Genomic DNA, 26,359 nt, shown 5'->3' on the forward strand with positions numbered 1-26,359 from the left:
CCCTCTGCTCTCTGTCATCGGAGAACTCAGCTCCCAACCCTCAAGGCAGATGGCCTCCATCTTCAGCACCTTCAAGGTCCCCCAGGTAAGAACAGAACAGAAGCACACACAGAACTCATGCGAGAGTGGCATTTATTTTTATATTTTATGTCTCAGGTTATGTTACTTTATGCTGCCATCTGAAAGTGATAACGTATTTCTGAAATGCTTTCCTGGATGAATTCTTACCTAATTGTAACCAGGCTTCAGTGTGGTTTATTGTGTGAATCAGGTTGATGGTTGTTCTCTTAGCTTCTCACATGCAGAGCCAGGCAAACTATGCCAGTGGTGGCTCTTCATAATAGAATAATAACAATAACAGAATAACAGAGTTGAAAAGGACCTTGTAGGTCTTCTAGTCCAACCCCCTGCTCAGGCAGGAAACACTACATAATTTCAAATAATTGGTTGTCCAATCTCTTCTTGAAAACCTCAGTGATGAAACACCTGCAACTTCTGGGTTCAAGTTGTCCCATTGGTTGATTGCTCTAACCATGGAAAGTTCTCCTTAGTTCTAGATTGCATTTCTCCTTGGTTAGTTTCCATCCATTATCTCTCATCTTGCCTTTAGGTGCTTTGGAAACTAGTTTGACTCCATTTTCTATGTAGGAGGCCCTCAAATACTGGAAGACTGCTATCATGTCTCCCCTAGTTCTTCTTTTCATTAGACTAGACATACCCAGTTCCTGCAACCGTTTACCGCATGTTTTAGCCTCCAGTCCCCTCATCATTCTGGTTGCTCTTCTCTGCACTCTTTCTAGAGTCTCCACATCTTTTTTACATCATGGCAACCAAAACTGGTTGCAATGTTCCAAATGGGGTCTTACTAATGCATTGCAAAGTGTACTAACTCTTACCATGATCATGAGTCTATCCCTCTGTTAATATATCAGTGAGGATTCAATCATCCAGGCCAAAGTGTCTGTCTTGAATCCTGGCAACCGGACCAAACTTTGTTCATCTGAGATGTTTCATTGCTCATCCAAGCAACTTCATCAGTCAGAGCAAAATTAGCTAGGCAGAGTCAGAGAATCACTGGGACGTATCAATTCTTGGCAAACCAACTTGAGAGGTTTCTCCCCACAAATGCCTTGTAATATGTCAATAAAGATTCAGCATAAAGTATGACTTTGTCATGAAAAAAAAATCATTTGTAAAACAAGACTCTCTCTTTCTGCAGCTTGGGTTCGACTTCCTCAAGTTCACTCAGGCAGACAGAATTGCTTTTCCTTCTTTTTTCCGGATCAATCCCGATGAATTTCCTCAGTATGAGGGTTTAGTCCAGCTGCTCCTGCACTTCCAGTGGAACTGGGTCGGCCTTATAGCCCCTCAAAGTGATGATGGAGAACGTTTCACCTCAACTCTGATGCCGATGCTGAAGGAGAAGGAGATCTGCCTGGCCTTCACCCAGCTTTTCAAATCTGAACATGTTTTAATTGCAGCGATGAAATTAATTCCTTTCATCATAACTTGGTTCAAAGCTGAAGTGATAATTTTGTTTGGAGAACCCAAATCTATTAAAACTATATATACCTCTCTACAGTTATTTAAAAAACACATTTGGATTCCATTTAGAACTGTTTGGATCCTGACTTCCCATTGGGAAATCAGTGCATTTCCCAAAGCTTTGGGACTTCTAAAGCCCTTCCATGGAGCTTTGCATTTCAAGGACCACAGCCACAATGTCCCAGAATTCAGGCAATTGCTCCTGTCTTCAGACCCCTCAAACCCCCAAGGAGACGTCTTTCTCCCTTTATGGTGGGAAAGGCTCTTTGACTGCAAGTTCCATGGACCAGGAGTGATCCTTGCAAAGGAGGAAAGAGAATGCACCGGAAGGGAGAGTTTGCAGACTCTGCCTTCTTATATCTTTGAAGCGAGCATGACAGGTGAAAGTCACAATATCTACACTGCCGTTTATGCTGTGGCACACGCCCTGCACAACATGCATGGATCACGAGGGCGACCAGCCGTGATGAGGCTTGGAAAGAGGATTTCCCACATGCAGTCATGGCAGGTAATTCTGAAACTTTCTATCCAGGTTTGTTTTTAGATGTCCTCATGGGTGTTTAAATAATTCCATGCCACCCGTGAAGATAAACAAAATCAGCAATTATTACAGCACAATAAGTATGATGATTAGATTTTTTTAAAAAGGGAAGGGTAACCGTACAAATTGTCAGTAAATTCCAGAATGGAAAGTTCTTCTTACAAGGTCTTCAGTGGTTGCTTTAGTTTTAGGGGATGAAGCATCATTCCAGGGAGGTGGAAGATGACAAAATGGGTTCCTTAGTGCTTGGTGTTGTTTCAACAGGTCACTAAACCGTCCTTCTGGCCACTTTTGCAGAACCACTAAAGTTTCTTTCACAATGTAGCCTGAATCCAATCTCTAGCAGGACATTTTATTTTCATTTTATTTTTAATGGTTTAGCATCCTGTGTGAGCACAGACCATTTGTTTAATTTAGTATTTGTTGTGCTGCTTCGCTTGCTGGCCGAAAGGAGCCTCTGTGAATCTCAGCTCCCACAGAAGGGCCCTTGTGCAAAATGGTTTCTGACCTTCATCAGGGCTTAACCTGAGTTGCTTCTCGGTCATGGAGGGACAAATGCTGTCCAGGTGTTGCTTTTGCCTGACTATGTCATATGTAAGTCAGAGACTCTGCACCGCAGACGACCAGACCCAGATGCTACATTCAGTACTTTTTGAGTATCAGAATAAAAGAGTTGGAAGGGACCTTGGAGGTCCTCTAATCCAACCCACTGCTCGAGTAGGAAAAGCTATGCCATTTCAGACAAGTGGCTGTCCTGTCTCTTCTTAAAACCTTCAGTAATGGAGCACCCACAACTTCTGGAGGAAAGTCTTTACATTGATTAACTGCTCTAACTGCCAGGAAATTTCTCCTTAGTTCTAGGTTGGTTCTCTCCTTGATTAGTTTCCATCCATTGATCCTTGTCCTGCCTTTGGGTGCTTTGGGGAATAGATGGACCCAGTCTTCTTTAGACATTGGAATGCTGCTATCATGTCACCTCTAGTCCTTGTTTTCATTAAATTATATATGTCCAGTTCCTGCAACTGTTCCTTATATGTTTTAGCTTCCAGTTGCCTAATCATCTTCATTGCTCTTCTCTGCACTCTTTCTAGAGTCTCAACATCAGTTTACAGTATATCCTGGCAACCAGAACTGGATGTAATATTCCAAATGCAGTCTTAACAAGACATTATAGAGTGTTGCTATTATTTCACGTGATCCTATCCTTTTATTAATACAGCCCTAGGACTCTGTTACCTTTCTTGATTCATATTTAATTAATTGTCAATTGGGACTCTCATATCTCTCTCACAGATACTTCTTTTGAGCAAAGTTTCACCTATTCTATATTTGTTTTTTCTTGCCTAAGTGTGGAACCTTACTTGTCTAACCCCTGAATTTGATTTTGTTAAATAGGGCCCAATGGTCAAGTCTATCTGTCTCTTGGTTCAATCTTCTGAAGTGTTGGCTATTCCTGCCAGCTTGATGCCATCTGCAAATTTGATGAATTCATCTTCTAGCATTAGCACTCAGCTTACATATTTCTCCATAGTTCTTTACAGCACTCTCTGAGTGGTTTACAATGTCATTACATTGCCCCAACCAAAAGGCTTCTCATTTTACTAACCTTGGAAGGATGGAAGGCTGAGTCAATCTTAAGCTCATCAGAATCAAACTCCAGACTATGGGCAGAGTCAGCCTGCCATACTGTGTTCTAACCACTGCACTACCATGGCTCCTTAAGTAAATCATTTATTAAGGTAGTGAAGAACAATACTTAAGACATAGCCCTGAGCCACTGCATCCTTCCCTCCATGTAGATGCAGTTCCATTAAGGACTACATGTTTAGTGTGGTTGGTCAGCCAGTTACTAATACATCTGGTGGTGATGCTATCTAATCCACATTTTTTCTATCTTAGCAAGTAATTGGTTGTGGTCTACTTTATCAAATGCCTTACTGAATTCCAAGTAAATTATGTCCACAGCTTTTGGCTGGTCTACTGATTTAGTCATGTTGTCAACTATATATATATAATGGGATTTGTCTGGCATGATCTCTTTGGGAAACCAGCAGAGGAGATCAGTAATGGTTATCACATCATTACATAATGCTACAACCAATCATAAGCATTCCCAAATACTTTTGACTTACTGTGGGGCTGACATAAGGGTCAGATCTTTTTGGAATAGTAGGCGGTCATGTTATGGAGTGCCTTTGTAACTTCAAAAACTCTTTAAATGAATGGTCATAACTCAAGAACTATCTGTACTCCTACCTTAAATAGCATTTGTCCTTTATAAAACCTGGGGCCAAGGGAAACATTTGTAGAAGTAGCCAATCAGTCAATCAATTAATCAGAATAGTCCCTGGGGGTCTTCTAGTCCAACCCCCTGCTCAAGCTGCAGACCCTGTACCATTTCAGACAAGTGACTGTCCAGTCTCTTCTTTAAAACATCTGGTTATGAAGCACCTACTACTTCTGAAGACAACTTGTTCCACTGGTTAATTGTTCTCATCCTTAAGAAGATTCTCCTTAATTTCAGGTTGCTTTTCTCCTTGTTTTGTTTCCATCCATTGTTTCTTGCCCTGCCCTCTGGTGCTTTGGAAAACAAATTGACCCCTTCCTCTTTGTGGCAGCTCCTCTCATATTGGAATATTTCTATCATGTCCCCTTTAGTCCTTCTTTTCTCTAGACTGGCCAAACCTAAATCCTGCAACTGTTCTTCATATGTTTTAGTCTCCATGTCTTTAATCATCTTAGTTGCTCCTCTCCAAACTTTTTCCAAAGTCTCAACATCTTTTTTGTAATGTGGTGACCAAAACTGTATACAGCATTCCAAGAATGACAGCAGCTGAGATAAACACCAATATTTGGAATTCTGCATGAAAAGTTTTGTAAGAATTATTCTATTGGAATTGGGTGAAGAAACCATGATACAAACACCCCATGATAGAATCTTTTTGCAATGGGGGTCACTCTCTCATGCCCCATGATACATTCCTGTGATTTGACACTGCTCCTGATGTCCAGATTCACAGGCTTGCAATTATCTCCTAAAATGATGGTCACCATGGAATGCTAGAAGCCATAGTTTCTCATTTCCAATCACCCCAGTTGCTAAGGATCTATTTTTTCTTTCAGATTCTTGCCTATTTGAAGAATGTCCGATTCAATGACAGCTTTGGAAATGAAGTCACAATCTCAGAAAATGGGCTTGGAACAGCTCAGTATGATCTTCTCAACTGGCTTTTCCTCCGCAATCAGTCTTTTGTCCCCGTGAAAGTCGGGCAAAAAAATCCCAGCCTTCCCTCAGGCCAGGATTTTACCATCAACTCTGGTGCCATCACCTGGGCCAGAACGGTAGACTAGAAGGAAATGTTATGAATCCAGGAAATGATACATTCTCTCCTAGCAATGCAGGATTTCCTTGTCATTGGGGGGAAAAAAAGATGGATTGAACCAGAAAAATTGACATGGTGAAAGATCTTTTCATGAAATGGATTCAAGTCTGATTTGTGCCACGGCCAATAAGGGTTGGGATTAGGAAAAAATAGCACTTGCACTTATATACTGCTTCACAGTGCTTTCCAGCCTTCTGTAAGTGGTTTACAGAGTCAGCCTATTGCCCCCAACAATGGAGGTTCTCATCTTACTGACCTCGGAAGGATGGAAGGCTGAGTCAACCTTGAGCCAGTCAGGATTGAACTCCTGGCAGTGGGCAGGGTCACCAAACATACTGCATTCCAACCACTATAGCACCACAGTCCCCTCCTCCCTCCCTCCCTCCCTCCCTCCCTCCCTCCCTCCCTCCCTCCTTCCTTCCTTCCTTCCTTCCCACTTAGCATTTAAACTTATATACCACTTCACAGTGCTCTACAGCCCTCTATGAGTGGTTTACAGAGTCAGCCTATTGCCCCCAACAATCTGGGTATTTCTTTTGCCATCTTTGGAAGGACAGTTGGTCAGGATCGAGCTGTTGGCACTTTGCAGAATCAGAATGCATTCTAGCCACTGAGCCACAATGGCCATTTCTTTCTTCCTTCACTCCCCCTCCCTCCCTCCCTCCCTTTCCTTCGCACTTAAATTTATATACCGCTTCATGGTGCTTTACAGTCCTCTCTAAGCAGTTTACAGAGTCAGCCTCTTGCCCCCAACAATTTAGGTCCTCCTTTTACCAGCCTTAGAAGGATGGAAGGCTGAGTCAACAATGAGCCAGTCAGGATCAAACTCCTGGCAGTGGAATGCAGAGTTTCCCTATAGTAGTGCATACTAATAACTGTGGCACCATGGCTCTATCTTAGTTGAAACCCTCTTGAATCCTGGTTGAAATGCAGGGTATAATTCAAGAAGGCAACAGAGAAACTCCCTGGATCATTCCTGTTTGGTTGCAGCATTATGATTCTTTCTTTTAGAAAAAGCTGCAGCTCAAAGGGAGATTATGCTCTACCACTTCCAGCTGACCTTCACCATCTTCTTCCTCCCACTGCTGAGGATGCACACACCTGGCCTGCCTAAGCCGCTCATGGGGGTTCACTCAGGAGACCTTGGGAATCAGGACTTGGGTAGCTGCCTTGTGAAGGGCTCATCCTGACATGCCTCATCCATAGCAGGAGGCAAAATATGGTGAAGGTCAGAAGAGGTGATGGAGTCCTGGATGGCAGCAGGTGAAGAGCAGGGCTGAGGCTGGTCCTACGTACCATGCTTCTGGGCTGGGATAGCTGAGCCTTCATGCTGTAATGTTTGGACATCTGGGTGCATTATGGCTCTGGGTCTGCTTGACATGCTGTGGCTCAGGGGCCTCTTGGCACACTGTGGCAATGAGAGTGCTTTCCCAGATGCATGGCACAAGATGACACTTCTTTATTACTTTAGAAAGCCCAGCATATGGCAGGAAAGACATAATGATTTGCCAAGGAGAACAGGAAGGAAGGTCCGTTGTAGCATTAGAACAATGAATCAGTGGAACAACTTGCAGCCAGAAGTTGTGAATGCTCCAACACTGGAAGTTTTTAAGAAGAGATTGGAGAACCATTTGTCTGAAGTGGTGTAGGGTTTCCTGCCTGAGCAGGGGGTTGGACTAGAAGACCCCAAAGGTTCCTTCTAACTCTGTTATTCTCTTATTTTGGAAATTGAATGATGCATGATCATTGAATGGACCATCTCAAGCATTTCTCTTTTCTGTCTTAGAAGGTGCCCTTTGCCAGGTGTGGCAAGAAGAGGTGCCAGGCAGGAGAGAAAAAAAATGTTCCAGAAGGCAAGGAGGTTTGCTGCTACCAATGTGCCCCCTGTCCAGAAGGGACCATTTCTAATCAGACAGGTAGAGTGTACATCAAATGTAAATCTTCCAGGATCATACAATAAACCCAAATATGAAGGGATTCTTGGTCATGTGTGGTAGGTATAACCTGCTTCACAACACGGATGGAAATCATTCTGAACCCCTGTCTAATTCTCCATATCTTAGGAATGATAGGCAGAACTGCTCTCCTGACCCAATTTCACACAGGGTGAACTCAAGGCAGACATTTTTCTGATTTCTTGCTACTGTTTCCCATCCTCCTGTCACATACCAGTGGGGGGGGGGGGACAACGACTCTGATCACTTTTCTGAATGAATGACACAAAGTGGTGGTTGAGTATTCAAATGTTGTTGTAAGGACCCGCCTCAGCTAGTCCCTCAGGAAAGCAAGGCTCTTGAATCCATTAAGTTGAATCAAAAGAAATTTTACTGAGAGACAGTGATTGCACAAAAGCAAGGCAAGATCTGAAAAATCCCACACAAAGCACACAGCATTCATTCCTTTCCCCAAACCCAGCCCCCCTGACCAGTCCACCAGCAGCCAATGTGATGTTGCAAGATTGTTACAGAAAGTCTGAGATGTTAGGCAGATAATGGCTCACTCTTAGGGCATGACTGCCTTGAACTCAGGCTGTAAACTGTAGTGAGTCACAGTGGGGCAGTGGTTAGAGTGCAGTACTACAGGCTACTTCTGCTGCCTGCCGGCTGCCTGCAATTTGACAGTTTGAACTCACCAGGCTCCAGGTTGACTCAGCCTTCCATCCTTCCAAGGTGGGTAAAATGAGGACCCACATTGTTCAGGACCAGAGGCTGACTCTGTAAACTGCTTAGAGAGGGCTGTAAAGTACTGTAAAGCAGTATATAAGTGCTATTGCTAACTGGCTGGGAGAGGATCTGCTCCATCTCAAAAGACAGTCCCTCTCCCTAATTCCCAAACAATTACAGTCCAAGCAAAAGCAAGTGAAAATGCAAGCAAGCTTCCTCTCCCCCTCTTCCAGCAGAAGGGCAGGACACAATGGTGAACCTGACAGTTGTGTTACTTGTCATGTGCTGCTTCTGTCAGGACTATCAGTCTCCTTGGAAACATTCAGGCCTTTCAGATCCCCCCCTCTCTCTCTCTCGCACATATTTGCATCTACTGATGATCTTATAATGCACCAAATGAGTAAGTAATCAACAAAAACTAGGACTCCAGACTGAGAGGTCAATCTTCTTCAACCTCCACTATAAAGGGGAAAAAAGGTGCCAATCTGACAAAAAAGCCAAAATAACAGTGGAAGTGCCCAGATATTAGAGTGGGAGAAATGACAATCTCTGACAAATGCTGCCCAGGCTTATTTTGAACCAGGAAGATTTGCCCTTTTCAGGGACACAAGTTGACCAGGGGTCCTTCCACCACTTTCCTTTTGAGTTGGCCCCTATAGATGGGAGTCCCACCTGAGACCCTAAATGGGAAGGATAAAACTCACTGTGAATGCCTATGAAATACTAGAACAAAGACTCTTCGTTTCAGATGCAGCTCGCTGTGACCCCTGCCCAGAAGACCAATATCCCATCAAGGACAAGGACCAATGCATTGCCAAGAAGCTCCACTTCCTCTCCTATCATGAGACCCTGGGATACACTTTAACTTCTCTGGCTCTCTTCCTTTCTCTGATCACATTAGCTGTTTTGGCAATTTTCCTTAAGCAATGTGATACACCGATTGTCAAGGCCAACAACCGAGATCTCTCCTACATCCTCCTGGTCTCCCTCCTGCTCTGCTTCCTCTGCTCCTTCCTCTTCATTGGTCGGCCCATGAAGGTCCTCTGTCTCTTCCGACAAACTGCCTTTTCCATTCTCTTTTCCCTTGCAGTGTCCTCTGTGTTGGCAAAAACTGTCATGGTGGTTCTGGCCTTCATGGCTACCAAACCAGGGAACAAGGCAAGGAAACTCTTAGGAAAACCACTGACCAACTCCATTGTCTTAGTCTGTCCTATGATCCAAGCAATTCTTTGTGTCACCTGGCTGATAACCTCTCCCCCATTTCCCAACTTGGACTTCCACTCCTTGGTAGGAGAGGCCATCTTAGAATGTAACGAAGGCTCAGCTTCAATGTTTTACACTGTCCTCGCCTACCTGGGTTTCCTGGCCCTTGTGAGTTTCACAGTGGCCTTTCTGGCAAGGAAATTGCCCGATAGCTTTAACGAAGCAAAGTTCATAACTTTCAGTATGCTGGTCTTTTGCAGTGTTTGGATCAGCTTCCTCCCCACCTATCTGAGCACCAAAGGAAAGTCCATGGTGGCCGTGGAGGTCTTTTCCATATTGGCCTCTGGGGCTGGTCTCTTGGCTTGCATCTTTTTCCCCAAATGCTTCATTATGCTACTGAGGCCCCATCTTAACTGTAGGGAAAATATGATAAGGAACAAAACTTTCTGATGCACGCAAGGGAGAGATTTAAATTTATCTTTAAGGCACATTAACTCACATCCTGTGAGTTTTCTAAAACATGGTGACCATGAAACAGAACATGTCCATTAAATAATGACTTATCACTTGCTATAACTGGTTACAAAAAGAGTTGCTTTTTTGAGGTGCACAGATATAGAGATTGAATGAATAAGTAAATGAATAAATAAACAAATAAACCTCCTATCAACAGCAATAATACAGGCATTTTTATCCCATACCTTCCAGTTGTCTATGTCTAGGCCCAGTTCCCTATGTAGAAAAATGCTTTCTGTTAAAGATAAGTTCATTATTTCAAAAGGTATGTGTTTCCATTTTATTCCTTTTAATTAGCTATTCTAGTCTTTTAAAAAGTTAGGTGCCATATCAATGTGTATGTATGTATATTTGTTTCCATAGTCTTCTGACTCTTTATATAATTTCCTGCTTGTATTCCTTTTTTATGGTAAAATTAAATTTTAAGGAAGCCAAGTTCATTACTTTCAGCATGCTGGTTTCTACAGTGTTTGGATCTCCTTCCTCCCTGCCTACCTGAGCACCAAAGGGAAATCCATGGTGGCCGTGGAGATCTTCTCCATTTTGGCCGCTGGGGCTGGTCTCTTGGCTTGCATCTTTTTCCCCAAATGATTCATTATCCTACTGAGGCCTGATCTGAATTGTAGAGAGAATATAATGAGGCAAAAGAACCTATGATTGATGCAGGGATTGGAAACTTTGATTTGGGGCTATTTTTATTTTTGATTTGAAATGAGAGCAGGACTTGTCCATCAAATAATTGGAAAAACTGTGATATGACTAATCACCTAATATTTATTAATAAATAACAATTGCCCAATCTTCTATCCTTCATTAAGGTCAGTTGCCCCAGTGAGGATTCTACGACCAACTTGGAAATAAAAATTTTAATTTATTTTAAAATAAAATAAAGATGTGGATATTAGTTTCCAACAGGAAGTTTCACACTTTATTTATTGTAATCAAAAGTGATTCAATTTGAGTTCATGATCACTATGTTTCAGCATGTTCTTTGAGGCTTTTCTGAACTTCATGCTTTGTCATTCAATTGACTTTTTTTTAATGCTTTGGAGAAGACTAATTTATCAAGCTCTAACCAATTCTTAGGCAACACTCCTGCGGAGTTTAAATTGAACTCAAATCTTGAATAACACTCCTATTTTTAAGGGATTACAAATGAGTTCTAATTTCATTCCTTGACATGGAAGAATAAAGCAGTTCTTCCAGATAAAAAACGACATTACTGATCACACTTATGAGGCTACAATTGATCAATATGCTAGCACCTTGGCCCTTAGCCCTCACTTATCTGAACAAACTATAGCACAATGGAATGGAATGGAATGGAATGGAATGGAATGGAATGGAATGGAATGGAATGGAATAGAATAGAATAGAATAGAATAGAATAGAATAGAATAGAATAGAATAGGAAGGTACCTTGGAGGTCTTCTAGTCCAACCCCCTGCTTAGGCAGGAAACCATATACCACTTCAGACAAATGGTTATCTAACATCTTCTTAAAAACTTCCAGTGTTGGAACATTCACAACTTCTGGAGACAAGTTGTTCCACTTATTAATGGTTCTCACTGTCAGGAAATTTCTCCTCAGTTCTAAGTTGCTTCTTTCCTTGATTAGTTTCCACCCATTGCTTCTTGTCCTACCCTCAAGTTCTTTGGATAATAGCCAGACTCCCTTTTCTTTGTGGCAGCCCCTGAGATATTGGAACACTGCTATCATGTCACCCCTCGTCCTTCTTTTCATTAAACTGGACATGCCCAGTTCCTGCAACTGTTCTTTATATATTTTTATATATTTTAGCCTCCAGTCCCCTAATCACAAGTCAGGTGATGCTCAGTTTCAGGTAAGCTGAATACCACCTGCACCTTGACCTTCAAGTCCACCTGCTGAGACAAGACACACAGTCATGTTTTCCCTTTTCAGGTACATAATGAGAAGCTATTGCTAAGAGGGTAGGATGTTAGACTTCCTTGCAATTCAGAAGAACAGTAATTCTTAATGTAACTTCTATGGGTTTCAACTCACAAAACTTTTCCAAGGTAAAACCTGCTTAAAAGAAATAAGCGCTGTGAATCCCAAAGATATGCATGTGTGTATGATTCTTCAGCTGAAGAAGCTTCATGGATAAGAAGCAAAATGTCTTCAAAGAAGAGGGAAAAGCAAGAAAGGCAAATTTGCCTCTTGAAAGAATACTTTTGCCTAATTTTAAGATTTATGGGGTAACTTAGTTTCTAATTTAATTACCTGCCATGCTGACATAAATAAACCAGATATTCCATCCAGACATTGGTATGATTACTAAAAACTTACTAGGGTACAACATGATGTGCCATTATGCCTTACTACCAGAGGGGTCAATTTCCCAAAGCCCCTGAAGGCAGGAGAAGAAGCAACAGATGGAAACCAATCAAGGAGAGAAGCAACCTGGAATTAAGGAGAAACTTCCTAACAGTGAGGACAATTCGCCAGTGGAACAGAAGTTGCCTTCAGTCGTTGTGGGTGTTTCAATCCCTGGAGGTTTTTAAAGAGACTGGACAGTCACTTGTCTAAAATGGTACGGGGTCTCCTGCTTGAGCAAGGGACTGGACTAGAAGGCCTCCAATATCTTTTCCAGCTTCATTCTGATTGATTGAAATGCTATAAACATAGTATACTTAGCTTTCAGTAAGGCATTCAACAAAGTAGAATTTATGTGGAGATCGGGGACTTTGATTTTGGGATGTTTTTTGTATTTGACCTGATTTCTAAAATAAATCATGAAATGCAAGAAAATGTTGTTCACTAAATAATTGGAAATAATGTGATATGACTATGTCACGGCTGCCTTTTTCCCAACCCAAGCTTCACAAAGCCAACTGCCTGACATTAGTAACAGGGGAAGGGAAGATGATTGGAATGCAGGGATTAGAACCCGGCACACTCTAGATAAGGCAAAGAAGTGCAGAAATAGTCTGTCAACCCTGAAGCTGGCAAGACTGAGGCCATTTTGAGTCTCCAGTGCTGACACACTGGAGAAGAGGGATAGGAAGGGAGGAATATTTATTTATTTATTTATTTATTTATTTATTTATTTATTTATTTATTTATTTATTTATTTATTTATTTATTTATTTATTTATTTATTTATTTCTTGCATTTCTAAACCGCCCCCTCTCCCAAAAAGGGACTCAGGGCGGTGTACAGTCAGATAAAATGCAGATAAAATACATGAATAACAATATAAATAGTATAAAAACAATTAAATACTAAACATTTAGATGGAGGAGAAGAGACTGTACAAGAAATAAATATGCTATGGAAACCCTAAAAAACATCCCCAATTAAAATACCCAAACCCAGTTAAAATATATCCCCGGGAGACAAAACTAAGAGAGTGCCAGGCCAGCTGATTGAAACAGGTGAGTTTTTAATTTTTGACGGAAGGAGCGGAGGTCAATGGTGGTTCTGATGTCAGGGGGGAGGTCATTCCAGAGGGTTGGGCCCATCACAGAGAAGGACCTACTCCTAGGTGTCGCCCGCTGGCATTGCCTAGCGGACAGCACCAGGAGGAGTCCCTCCCTGTGTGAGCGGATTGGTCGTAGGGACGTGTGTGGTAGGATGCGATCCTGCAGATAACTAGGTCCTATGCCACGGAGCGCTTTAAAGATGGTAATCAATACCTTGAAACGCACCCGAAAGGCCACAGGTAGCCAGTGCAGCTCGCGCAGGAGGGGTGTTACGTGGGAGTATTGTGTACTCCCCATGATGACCCACGCGGCTGCGTTCTGAACTAGCTGCAGTCTCCGGATGCGTCCCAAGGGAAGCCCCATGTAGAGGGCATTGCAGTAGTCCAGGCGAGACGTCACCAGCGCATGAGTGACCGTGCGCAGGGCACTCCGGTCCAGTAGGGGGCGCAATTGGCGCACCAGGCAGACCTGGTGGAACGCCCCCCTTGCCACGGCTGCCACATGGTCCTCCATTGACAGCCGGGCATCAAGGAGGACGCCCAAATTGCACGCCCGTTCCACAGGGGACAGTTGTTCGCCCCCTATGGCCAGCGAAGGTGTCAGCTGGCTGAACCGAGGTGCCGGTAGCCACAGCCACTCAGTCTTGGAGGGGTTGAGTTTGAGTCTGTTGTCCCCCATCCAGACCCCGACGGCTTCCAAACACCGGGACATCACTTCGACAGCCTCGTTGGGGTGGTTTGGGGTTGAAATGTACAGCTGAGTATCATCAGCGTACAGGTGGTACTCAACCCCAAAACCACGGATGATCTCACCCAGCAGCTTCACATATGCGTTGAACAGGAGAGGCGAGAGGACCGACCCCTGTGGCACCCCACAAGTGAGTGGCCTCAGGGTCGACCTCTGCCCCCCTGTCAACACACATTGCTTCCGGTCGGAGAGGTAGGAGCCGAACCACCGCAAAACGGTGCCTCCGACTCCCATCCCCTCCAACCGGCGCAATAGGATACCATGGTCGATGATATCAAAAGCCGCCGAGAGGTCTAATAGGACCAGGATAGAGGAGCAACCCCTATCTCTGGCCCTCCAGAGATCATCGACCAATGCGACCAAGGCTGTCTCTGTGCTGTGCCCGGGTCGGAAGCCGGACTGGCGTGGGTCTAGATAATCGGATTCGTCCAGGTGTCGTGGAAACTGCTGCGCCACCACATTCTCAACAACCTTCGCCAAAAAGGGGAGGTTGGAGACTGGACGGTAATTAGCTAGCTCCATTGGGTCGAGCGAAGGCCTCTTGAGCAAGGGTCTCACCACCACCTCTTTCAAGGCGGTTGGTAAGTATCCCTCACCCAATGAGGCGTTCACCACGCCCAGAAGCCAGCCTCGTGTCACCTCCCAGGCTGCCAGTACCAGCCAGGAGGGACACGGGTCCATTGAACATGTAGTGGGCCGCAGCCGTCCACGCAACCTGTCCAAATCCTCGGGGGCAACAGAGTCAAACTCCTCCCAGAATGGTCTCTCAAGACTCGCTGTTGACGGCTCGTCTGGTCCACTGACGGAGGTCCATCTGCTCCGGATCTGAGCAATTTTGTCCTGCAGATATTCCCCAAACTCCTCTGCTCTTCCCTGTAAGGGTGCCCCCCGCGTCCCCTGCGATAAAAGGGAGCGGGTCACCCGAAACAGGGCGGCAGGGCGGTTATCCGCAGACGCAATAAGGGCGGCACAATGCCTACGCTTGGCCGCTCTTATTGCCACAGTCGTCGCCCTATTCCAGGCAGTCACTAGGTCCTCGGAGCGGGAGCGGGACAGGGCTACAGGTATTGGCCCAAGCTCTGTCTGGAATCTATCTGATTCCATCAGGTGCCTGGGGCGGTACCAGCTTGTAGAGTCTGGTTCCGCCTCCTCGCGGTGGGGGATAGCGCCAGGGAAGTCCAGCCAGAGGGATGAGTGGTCTGACCATGACAGGGGCGTGATGACTAAGTCCCCTATTCCCAGATCACTCGTCCACTGTTCAGATACAAAAATGAGGTCCAGTGTGTGGACCCCTTCGTGAGTGGGGCCCTGCACTAATTGGGTCAGGTCCATGGCCGTCATGGAAGCCATGAACTCCCGAGCCACCTCGGAATCCGCTCCCATCGACGGCAAGTTGAAGTCCCCCATGACCAAGAGTCTGGGGGTCTCAACTGCCGTCGCTGAGATTAGCTCAAGGAGCTCGGGCAGGGCTGCTGATGCATAGCGAGGAGCCAAGTATACAATCAGCAAGCCCCACTGCCTCCCTGGGCCCCAGTTCACACCAAGGGACTCACACCCGGGTATCTGAGGGACAGTGAACTCCCTCGGCTCTAAACATTCCCGAATAACCACCGCCACCCCACCACCCTTACCCAGGGCCCGGGGCTGATGGAATGCCCGGAAACCTGGTGGGCACATTTCCACGAGGGGTAATGTAATAGAGATAGTTGGGGTGATGTAGTTAAAGCAAAATACTTTATCTTGAGAACCAAGGACATCCAAGCAGGTGCTCGGAAAGCGAGGACTGGAATCACCTAGCAGTATCCCGATTGGACCGTGTGACTGGATCTTTTGAGAAAGTGACAAACTTTAACTTTTAATTAGGTGGAAACCGCGGGAATATTCAGTCGGTTTTCACCAGTCTGTGCCAGTATGACATATCCAATAAAGTCATTATTTGAGGAAATTGCCTGCCTCAGAGTTTGCTTGCTATGGGTATGTGACTTGGAACCCTGACTTAGTCATCCAGCTGAAATTGGAAAAAGTTCCAATGATATTCAAATTAGATGTTTCGGAAACTCCGTCCTTGATCAGCCGGTCTGTTCTAGATTGACCCCTATGGTTCCTTTCCCCATGTCATTCCACCCTTCACTTCCCTAATCTCCTCCACTCCCTGTGTTGTTGTTGTTGTTGTTTTTGAAGTATGCCAGCAAAATGAAATAAACTGAAGATTGCAGGCCTGAGAGAGAGTATCTTTCGCACAACAATGAAGGAAACAAACTTCACAAGAAAAACACAGCACACAAACTGCTTGGGCTCTAACTAGTTTTTTAGGCAACACTCCTGTAGAATTTAAGACAGCCTAAAACCCTGACAAAGTCTCCTGGCTATTGTTAAGAACCCCTGAAGAAGTTGGAAACTAAACTTTCATCCTTGCCATGTGGGCACTGAATACAGAAACTACGCATTCCATCCAAACATTGGTTTGATTAATCGTACTTACTAAAGTACGATGGATTGTCATGTGCCCCCATGCTCCATTAGCACTCATAGTACCTGAACAAACTATGGAACAGGCCAAACTCCACCTGGGGTGCAGGTGCTCAGTTTCATTTAAGTGAATTACTCTCTTCACTTTGACTTTCAACTTCAGCTGCTCTGTGGATAGGCATCAAGAGACACAAACGTGTTTTTTTCTCTCTCTCTTTCCGGTGCACAAAGAAAATGGGATGCTAAGTGGGCGGGACTATTTCCTTTCCTTGCAATTATCAGAAGAAGAATAGTTGTTAAGATATTCTAGGGGATTTCAAGCCACAAACATCTTCCAAAATAAAACCTGCTTTAAAAATAAGCCCGGAGTTCTCCAGGTGGGGGCAGTTAATGCCACCTCACCTTTTCTTGCAAAGAGCTAATTCCTGGGTTCGAAGAGACTCGGCTGCCCTTTCCCTTTGGCCACATCCGAAATACAGGTCAGAGGAAGCATATCTGACATACTTTCCCGGAATCCATCCAAGTGCCGGGCCCTGAGTCTATCCTGTTGAAGCCCTGGTGATGCCTGCAATTGCACTTCTGCACAATCTTGGTTTCTGATCTAGGAGGGAAAGTGACGAGAATGATTTGGTTGCCTTTCCTGCTGCTGCTGCTCTTCTGGCTCCTGCCTCCAATCATTGCTAAGAGGATGCAAAGGCTTTGTGTGCTGCCACAACAGTACAAGGTTGAGGAACAGTATTACAGGCCTGGTGATCTCATTATTGGTGGGAATCTGCACTTGGGGAACTATTGGGACCCTTATTTAGACTTTAACAAAGACCCATACCCGTTTTCTCTCCCATATTTGTAAGTTTTATCTGGAGCACAAATATCTAGATCATTATTTGCTGTGTTTGCTCAGAAATATTTATCCTTGTGCTATTTGAGCTTCCCAGTGTAGTCAGCATCTTTGTGCTTTTCTCTACAAAAAGCCAAACTGGTTATAGGCTAGATTTTTGCTCTTTCCAAAACTCTTCATCAGGAAGACAATAAAGTGTGACAATAGACAACACCTTAAGAAACCCTTTGTGTGCTGCCACAACCTTACAAGATTCAGGAACGCTATCACAGGTGTGGTGATGTCTCTATTGATGAAAATTTGCATTTGGGGAACTTAATTAACACAGACCCAAATCTGTTTTATTCTCCCATATTTGTAAGTGTTACATGGAGGACAAATATCTTAACAGAATAAAGTTAGTTTCGTTTACTAGAGAAGAAATTGGATAGGATTGCAAACACTAAAGCAAAGTGAAGAAGTGGGTGATGATAGAGGGATATAAAATGGTCCATAATATGGGTAGAAAGCCTTTTCTCTTTTCTTACAAAGTTATCCAAGTTTAATCAAGAAACATCTTTTTAAAAAACCCACAAATAGAATAGAATAACAGAGTTGGAAGGGACCTTGGAGGTCTTCTAGTCCAACCCCCTGCCTAGGCAAGAAACCATACACCACTTCAGACAAATGGTTATCCAACATCCCTTTAAAACCTTCCAGTGTTGGAGCATTCACAACTTCTGGAGGAAAGTTGTTCCACTGATTAATTGTTCTGGTCAGGAAATTTCTACTCAGTTCTAAGTTGCTTCTCTCCTTGATTAGTTTCCACCCGTTGCTTCTTGTTCTACCCTCAGGTTCTTTGGAGAATAGTTTGACTCCCTTTTCTTTGTGGCAGCCCCTAAGATATTGGAATACTGCTATCATGTTTCTTTTAGTCCTTCTTTTCATTAAACTAGACATATCCATTAATATTTGAGACTTTCTGCTCCAAAGAAAACCGCACAAAGAAAGAAGACAAGGCAAAACCTACCATCACACACAAGCTTTGGTGTAATGTTTTTCACAATGCTTCTCTCACTGTAGACCCACACCCATCAACTACCAGCAGTTCATCTCCCTGGTGTTTGCAGTAAGAGAGATCAACAAGGATCTGGTTCTGCTCCCCAACATCTCTCTGGGTTTCAACATGTATGACAATGACAATTGGAACAAGAGAGTTTCTTTGATCAGCCTCTTTCTGCTCTCCACATGAGACCAAATGGTTCCAGGTTACAAATGTGACCAGCGGGACACTCTCTTATCTGTCATTGGAGGTGATGACCCCAAATACTCAATGCCAATGGCCTCCATCCTTAGCATCTTCAAGGTCCCACAGGTAAAGGGGATTTTTTAGATACAGTAATGGAGTAGACAATCTATGGAAGTGAACAGAGAAGTCAAAGATGACACCAAAAGGAGTGGAGATATCAATAGCACTGGATGTAGAGAATTGATCCTGTCGTTGGATACCTTTTTATATTTTATGTGTCAAGATATATTTACATAATATATGAGATATATAATGTAATATTTCAAGAGGAATTTATTCCTTATGTAATAGTAATAGCAGCTACTCTCTCGTTGCATTTTATTCTCTATACGAAATGTGTAGTACAAGTGTTTTCCCCTTGTATTTTGAAATATCAAACCAGTGAAAATATATTAATTTGTGGCTCTTTCTAAGAAGGAAGAAGCTTGTCTCTCAAAATGACTCAGCTTGACTGATGGGGACAATTAACTACACAATGGGGACCACTAAAATCACCATCAATCGTTACTTTTGTCTTTTAAAGAAGATTCTCACTTTTTTCAGCTCAGTGTTGGCTTTGAGTTCATGCAGGGAGACCAAAGACTTTATCCTTCCTCCTTCCGGATTAATCCCAAGGAATTGCCTCTATTTGTGGGTTTAGTCTGGCTGCTCCTGTATTTCCAGTGGAACTGGGTTGGGTTTATTGCCTGTGATAGCGACAATGGAGAACGATTCATCTCGACTCTGAGGCCATTGCTCTTGGAGAAGGAGATCTGCCTAGCCTTCACCCAATTGGTGAAACACGATGCTTCTCCTTTGGAAATCCAGAAATTCCCTTCACATTCCAAAATGTTGGCTAATGTTGAAGTTATTCTTTCCTTTGCAGACCCTGACATTGTTGTAAGATTTCTTTTGACTCTGAACTTACTTGATAAAAGTCCATGTCCAAAAGTTTGGATCTTAACTTCCTTTTGGAAACCTCATATAAACCACCTTCAAGACAGCTGGAATGTTTTAAAGCATTTCCATGGGTCCCTGCATTTTAGGGAACAGATTGTTGATGTTTCAGAATTCAGCAATTCCCTCCTCTCTTTGGATCCTTTGAACTCACAAGGAGATACGATTCTCCGATTGTGGTGGGAGCAGGTCTTTGACTGTAAATTCTACAAACCAAGTCACTCTTTTATGAAATGGGAGGAATACTGTACAGGAAAAGAGAAGTTATGGAATTTGCCATCCTACATGTTCCAAACAAGCATGACAGGTGAAAGTTACAATATCTACAATGCTGTTTATGCTGTAGCACATGGACTACATGCACTGTATGCATCAGGAGTGAGACCAGAATGTAATGAAGGTTCAGACTTAATGTTTTATGCTGTCCTTGCCTATCTAGCTTTTTTGGCCCTCATCAGTTTCACAGTGGCCTTTTTGGCTAGGAAATTGCCTGACAGCTTTAATGAAGCCAAGTTCATTACTTTTAGTATGCTAATCTTTTGCAGTGTTTGGCTCACCTTCCTCCCTGCCTACCTGAGCACCAAAGGGAAGTCCATGGTGGCCGTGGAGATCTTCTCCATCTTGGCCTCTGGGGCTGGTCTCTTGGCTTGCATCTTTTTCCCTAAATGCTACATTATCCTATTAAAACCCAATCTGAATTGTAGAGAGAATATCATGAGACTGAAGAATTTCTGATTTATGTGGGGATTGGATGCTGTGATTTTGGGTTATTTTTATATTCAATCTGATTTCTAAAATAAATCATTTAATACAAGAAAATATCCATTAAATAATTGGAAATAATGTTTAGTGACTAATCACAAAATATTCAACAGTCACCCATCCTTTTCTCTTGCTGTTCCCAGTGAGGCCCCAGTAATCAAGATAGAAGTAAATTTTAGTATTAAATACATAGATATAAGTTCCCAATAATACAGTTTGCTTCATTTATTTTCTTCCAAAGAGTCTTTACATTTTTTTCTGGTTGGGATCATTATCCATATTGATAAGCATGTTCCCTAAGTATGTTCTGAATAAGACACTGGAGTGAATGAATGAATGACTGCAGAAAGGAAGGAAATGGAAAGGTTGAATGGAAAGGAGAAACAGGAAGGAAGGAAGGAAGGAAGGAAGGAAGGAAGGAAGGAAGGAGAGGGAGGACGAAGGGAAAGATACAAAGATCAATTTGGAGGAAATAAAAGGGGTAGAATATTTGGAAACTTTACTGAATGTTAACAAAGAAAACATTTAGATGTTGCCATTTCAGCAAAATAAAATCCAAATTATTTTATTTTGTATTTTATTTTCCCATATACAGAATATGCCAAAAATCGATTCCCCTTATAAATTGTGTCATGTAATTTACATAAGAAATTATCTATGGGTCCTGACTTTGGCAGTGCACACAAAGAGACACATAGAAACACCCACGCATAAGACTCACTGTACATGCGGGTATTCCATAATTCTATTCTACTTATATGGTTACCTTCATCTGAGTATTTACTTATCTCATAAAGTTTTGAAACTCATCTGCAGCTTCCCCACATAAACTGAATTATTAGCCTCCCCAGTTAAGTTGCAACACATCCCCCTCCTGTGTCAGACAGAACAGGTAAAACTTTTCCACTTTCCTGAAGCTCAAAAGGAATTAATCTAACTGAATCTCTGTTAAGACATGGAAGCAAACAGTGGCCACTGAAATTGTAAAAATGTCATTTATTTTTTCTGTTTGGTTGGTGGCCTTCGTATACGCCTATGGCAATGTCATACTTTTTTCCCCCTTTCACATTGACCCATACGAATTCTAGGAGGTTTTCATCCTGCATTCTGTGCATTGCTTTAGAGATGTAGTGATCTTTTACAGATAATGCAACTCCATCTCCTCTTCTGTTAGGTCTGTTTCTTTTGAATTGTTTGTATCCTTCCATCGCTACATGCCAGTCATGAGTTTCGTCCCACCGAGTTTCAGTAATGACAAATATATCATAAATGCCTTCATGTTCAAACAAACATGCTCCCCCTGTTTGTTCTCTAAACTTTGAACATTAGAGTGTAAGAATTTGAGTCCTTTATGGCTGATTCTATGTATGGTTCCTATGCAGGGGTGGGTTCCGGACGGCACTATTGACGGTTTGCTTGTTTGCACGTGTGCATGCACGGGGCAATTAAAATTGTTTTGTGCATGCACGGAACTGAAAAAAAAGATGTTGTGCCATCGGCACTGACCAGGGAACTGGTTGAGGGGCGTGGCAGGCCTGGGTTGCTACCAGTTCCAGTGACCCAGGCTGCCACACCACTACTGGTTTGGCCGAACTGGGCCGAATTGGTAGGAACCCACCACTGTTCCTATGTCTCCTACTTTATATCTGGATTCTCCTTCCTCCCCATCAATTTCTATCTCATTTGATTGGTTGTTTTGGGGCTTGTGCTTGGAATTAAGTCCTCGAGGTCCTCATGGTTGACCATCCTTCCCCTTCCTTTTTAGTTTAAAGCCCTCCTGATAAGTTGAGCCAGTCATTCTCTCCATACATTCTGCCTGGCTCTTGTAATGTGCAGCACATCCTTGGTCAAAATCTCCTCCTGTAGGCAATGCAGACCGTTTCCACTTTCCTGAAGCTCAAGAGAGATAAACATGACTGAATCTCTGATACAGGCCAAGAATGACCACTGAAATTGTGCATCTCCTATGTGCAAAAAATCCGTTCCAACTTGAGTGCAATCAATCAAATCAAAGTGAAAGGTAGAGACATAATGCGTCAGACTATTATTTTAGTACAATAGTCCCATGGATATGCAATTGATTTTTTAAAACAACTTTTGGTATCTGGCACTCTCCTTCCTCCCCTTGATTTATGGAAGATGATGTTTCTCCCAACCCTACATTTTCTTGCTTTGTTCCTCACTTTGGGTTTCTGAAGGAAAACTGGCACAGGAAGTAAATTGAAATCCCTTACTTACAGTAACTCAAAATCCCTGACCGAATAACGTGTATCCTTACATCTTCTGTTGCTTATGCATTAGTCTCCTCTGCCTTTCTTAGATGTATAAATATGAGGGTATCCTTTAGTTGCATGGAATCTCTAAATATTTGGAGGGAGTCCTTCCAGCACAGCTTCTTTAATAAACATTTGATTATTTGCTGTTTGACTACACACCATGCATCTATTCTTGTTACACCATCCAGTCAAGAGGTTTATGATGAGTGATGGTATATTTCCCACAACAGTCAACAATGGAGATCCTCTCGCTCCGAATCTGACCGAACACAGGTAAGAGCCTATTTACGGACCTACCTTGTGGCACTAAGGGTGGCTAAGCGTCAATACTATGCCACTCTTATTGCGTCCGCAGAAAACCGCCCTGCCGCCCTGTTTCGGGTGACCCGCTCCCTCCTTTCACAGAGGCCGCGGGAAGCCCCTCTGCAGGGTAGAGCAGAGGAATTTGGGGAATATCTGCAGGACAAAATTGCTCAGATCCGGAGTGAATGGGCCTCCTTTAGTGATCTAGGGGAGACATCGGAGGCGAGTCTTGAGGGACCATTCTGGGAGAAGTTTGACTCTGTTGCCGCCGAGGATATGGACAGGTTACGCGGGCGACTGCGGGCCACCACATGTTTATTGGACCCGTGTCCCTCCTGGCTTGTACTGGCAGCCTGGGAGGTTACACGAGGCTGGCTCCAGGGACTAGTGAACGCTTCGTTGAGCGAGGGATCCTTGCCAGCCATCTTGAAAGAGGCGGTGGTGAGGCCCCTGCTTAAGAAGCCTTCTCTGGACCCAGCAGAGTTAGCAAATTATCGTCCTGTCTCCAACCTTCCCTTCCTAGCGAAGGTTGTTGAGAGTGTGGTGGCACAACAGTTCCCTCGACACCTGGAGGAAATTGATTATCTAGACCCGCGCCAGTCCGGCTTCCGGCCCGGTCACAGCACTGAGACGGCTTTGGTCGCATTGGTGGATGATCTCTGGAGGGCAAAAGATGGGGGTTGTTCCTCCATCCTAGTCCTTTTAGATCTCTCAGCGGCTTTCGATACCATCGACCATGGTATCCTATTACGTCGCCTGGAGGGGATGGGGTTGAGGGGCACCGTATTGCGGTGGTTCTCCTCCTACCTCTCCGGTCGGATGCAATGTGTGTTGACAGGGGAGGAGAGGTCGACCCTGAGGCCACTCACGTGTGGGGTGCCACAGGGGTCAGTCCTCTCACCTCTCCTGTTCAACACATACATGAAACCGCTGGGCGAGATCATTCGAGGGTTCGGGGTTGAGTATCATCTATATGCCGATGATACTCAGCTATATATCTCTACCCTGAACCACCCCAACGAAGCCGTCGAGGTGATGTCCCGGTGTCTGGAAGCCGTCCGGGTCTGGATGGGACACAACAGACTCAGGCTCAACCCCTCCAAGACGGAGTGGCTGTGGCTACCGGCGCCCCGCTTTAGCCATTGTGTTCCATCCCTGGCCATTGAGGGTGAACAACTGCCCCCGGTGGATAGGGCGCGCAATTTGGGCGTCCTCCTAGATTCCCGGCTGTCACTGGATGGCCATGTGACGGCCGTGGCTAGGGGGGCGTTCCACCAGGTTCGCCTGGTGCACCAATTGCGCCCCCTACTAGAGCGGGACGCCCTTCGCACAGTCACTCATGCCCTGGTGACTTCCCGCCTTGATTACTGCAATGCTCTCTACATGGGGCTCCCCTTGAGATGCACCCGAATGCTGCAGCTGGTCCAGAATGCAGCCGCGTGGACAATTATGGGGAGTACTAGGTACTCCCATGTAACACCGCTCCTGCGCGAGCTGCACTGGCTGCCTGTGGCTTTTCGGGTGCGTTTCAAGGTGTTGATTATCACCTTTAAAGCGCTCCATGGCTCAGGACCTAGTTATCTGCGGGATCGCATCCTACCCCACACATCCCTGCGACCAATCCGCTCTCACAGAGAGGGACTCCTCCGGGTACCATCCGCTAAGCAATGCGGGCGGGTGGTGCCCAGGAGTATGGCCTTCTCTGTGACGGGCCCAACCCTCTGGAATGACCTCCCCCCCGATATTAGAACTACTGTTGATCTCCGCTCCTTCCGTAAGAAACTCAAGACCCATTTGTTCCAATTAGCTGGCCTGGCCCAATCGCAATGGTAGTTATAAGTACAATTTAATCCTGACCTTCCTGGATGGCATTTTAAATTTTTAAATTTTGGGGGTATTTCAACTTTTTAAATTGGTTTTAACTATTAGTTAGTTTATGGTACTGTACAGACTGTGTGCTAATGTTGTTTTGTCTGGAGCTTTGTGTTTTGTTTTGTTGTCATGTATATATTTATTGTCTGTACACCGCCCCGAGTCCCTTCGGGGAGAGGGGGCGGTTTATAAATTTAATAAACTAAACTAAACTAAACTAATGAAGAAAACCCACTTCACAAGAAAAATGCAGCAGACAAACTTTTCTGGCTCTGACTAGCTTTTAGATAGCGCTCCTGTAGAGTTTAAGGGAGTCTAACATCTTAGAAATCCCCCTGCCTCTTGTTAAGAACTATGCGAGAAGTTGGAACCTACGTTTTTATCCCCTGCCATGTGGCAGCTTTTCCATTCAAACATTGATTTGATTCCTCACACTTGCAAGAGTACAACTGACTGTCATGTGCCACCATGACCCATTGGCACTCATACTACCTGAACACACTATGGAACAGGCCAAACCCCACCTTGTGTACAAGTGTTTGGTTTCATGTAGGCCAATTCTCCAACTCCACCTTGACTCCCAAGTCCAGCTGCTCTGTGGATTAGAACCAAGAGACACAAGCGTGTTTTTCTCTTTCTGGTGCACAAGCAAAATGGATTGATAAGTGGGTGGGACTATGGCTTTTCCTTGCAATTATCAAAAGAATAGTAGTGGTTGATGTATCCCCAGTGGACTTTAAGGTAGAAAAATCTTCCAAGAGAAAACCTGCTTTAAAAAATATGCTTGGAGCTCCCCAGTTGGGGGAAGAACAGGCCACTCCAGCTTGTCCTGCAAAGAGCTCACTCTTTGGCCACAGCCCAAACACAGGTAGGAGGAAGCATATTTGATATATTTGAGACCATCCAGGTGGTAAGCCCTGTGTTCACCCTGTTAAAGCTCTGGGAAAATTTAAAGTGATGCCAGCAGTTCAGGTTCTTCACAATCTTGATTTCTGATCTAGGGGGGGAAAGTGACAAGAATGACTAGGCTGCCTCTCTTGCTGCTGCTCTTCTGGCTCCTTCCTCCAATTATTGCTAAGGGGAAGCAAACCCTTTGTGTGTTGCCACAACCTTACAAGATTCAGGAAAATTATTACAGCCCTGGCGATCTGATTATTGGTGGGAATTTGCACTTGGGACTCTATTGGGAACTTTACTTACACTTTAACAAAGACCCTTATCTGTTTTCTCTCCCATATTTGTAAGTTTTGCCTGGAGGACAAATATCTAGGTGATTCTTTGCTCTGTTTGCTCAAGAAACCTTTCTTCTTATGATATTTCCATTTCCCAGTGGAGTTCAAATATTTGTGCTTTCCTCAATAAAACTGATTAAAGACTTTAGGCTAATGTTTCTTTCTAAAACTCTTCATCAGGACAATGATAAACCACATAAATAGTGAGGAGGGACAACACCTTAGGAATTTTACTAGCCTAGGGAAGAAGTTGACTTACAATGTTAATTTGGACAGAATGATGGAAAAAGAGCAACAATCAAGGAAAGGAGCAACAATTTTCCAGTGTGGGGTACTGC

The sequence above is a fragment of the Natrix helvetica genome (assembly GCF_964273705.1).
Source record: "Natrix helvetica genome assembly, chromosome: 1".
In the NCBI taxonomy this organism is placed as follows: domain Eukaryota; kingdom Metazoa; phylum Chordata; class Lepidosauria; order Squamata; family Natricidae; genus Natrix; species Natrix helvetica.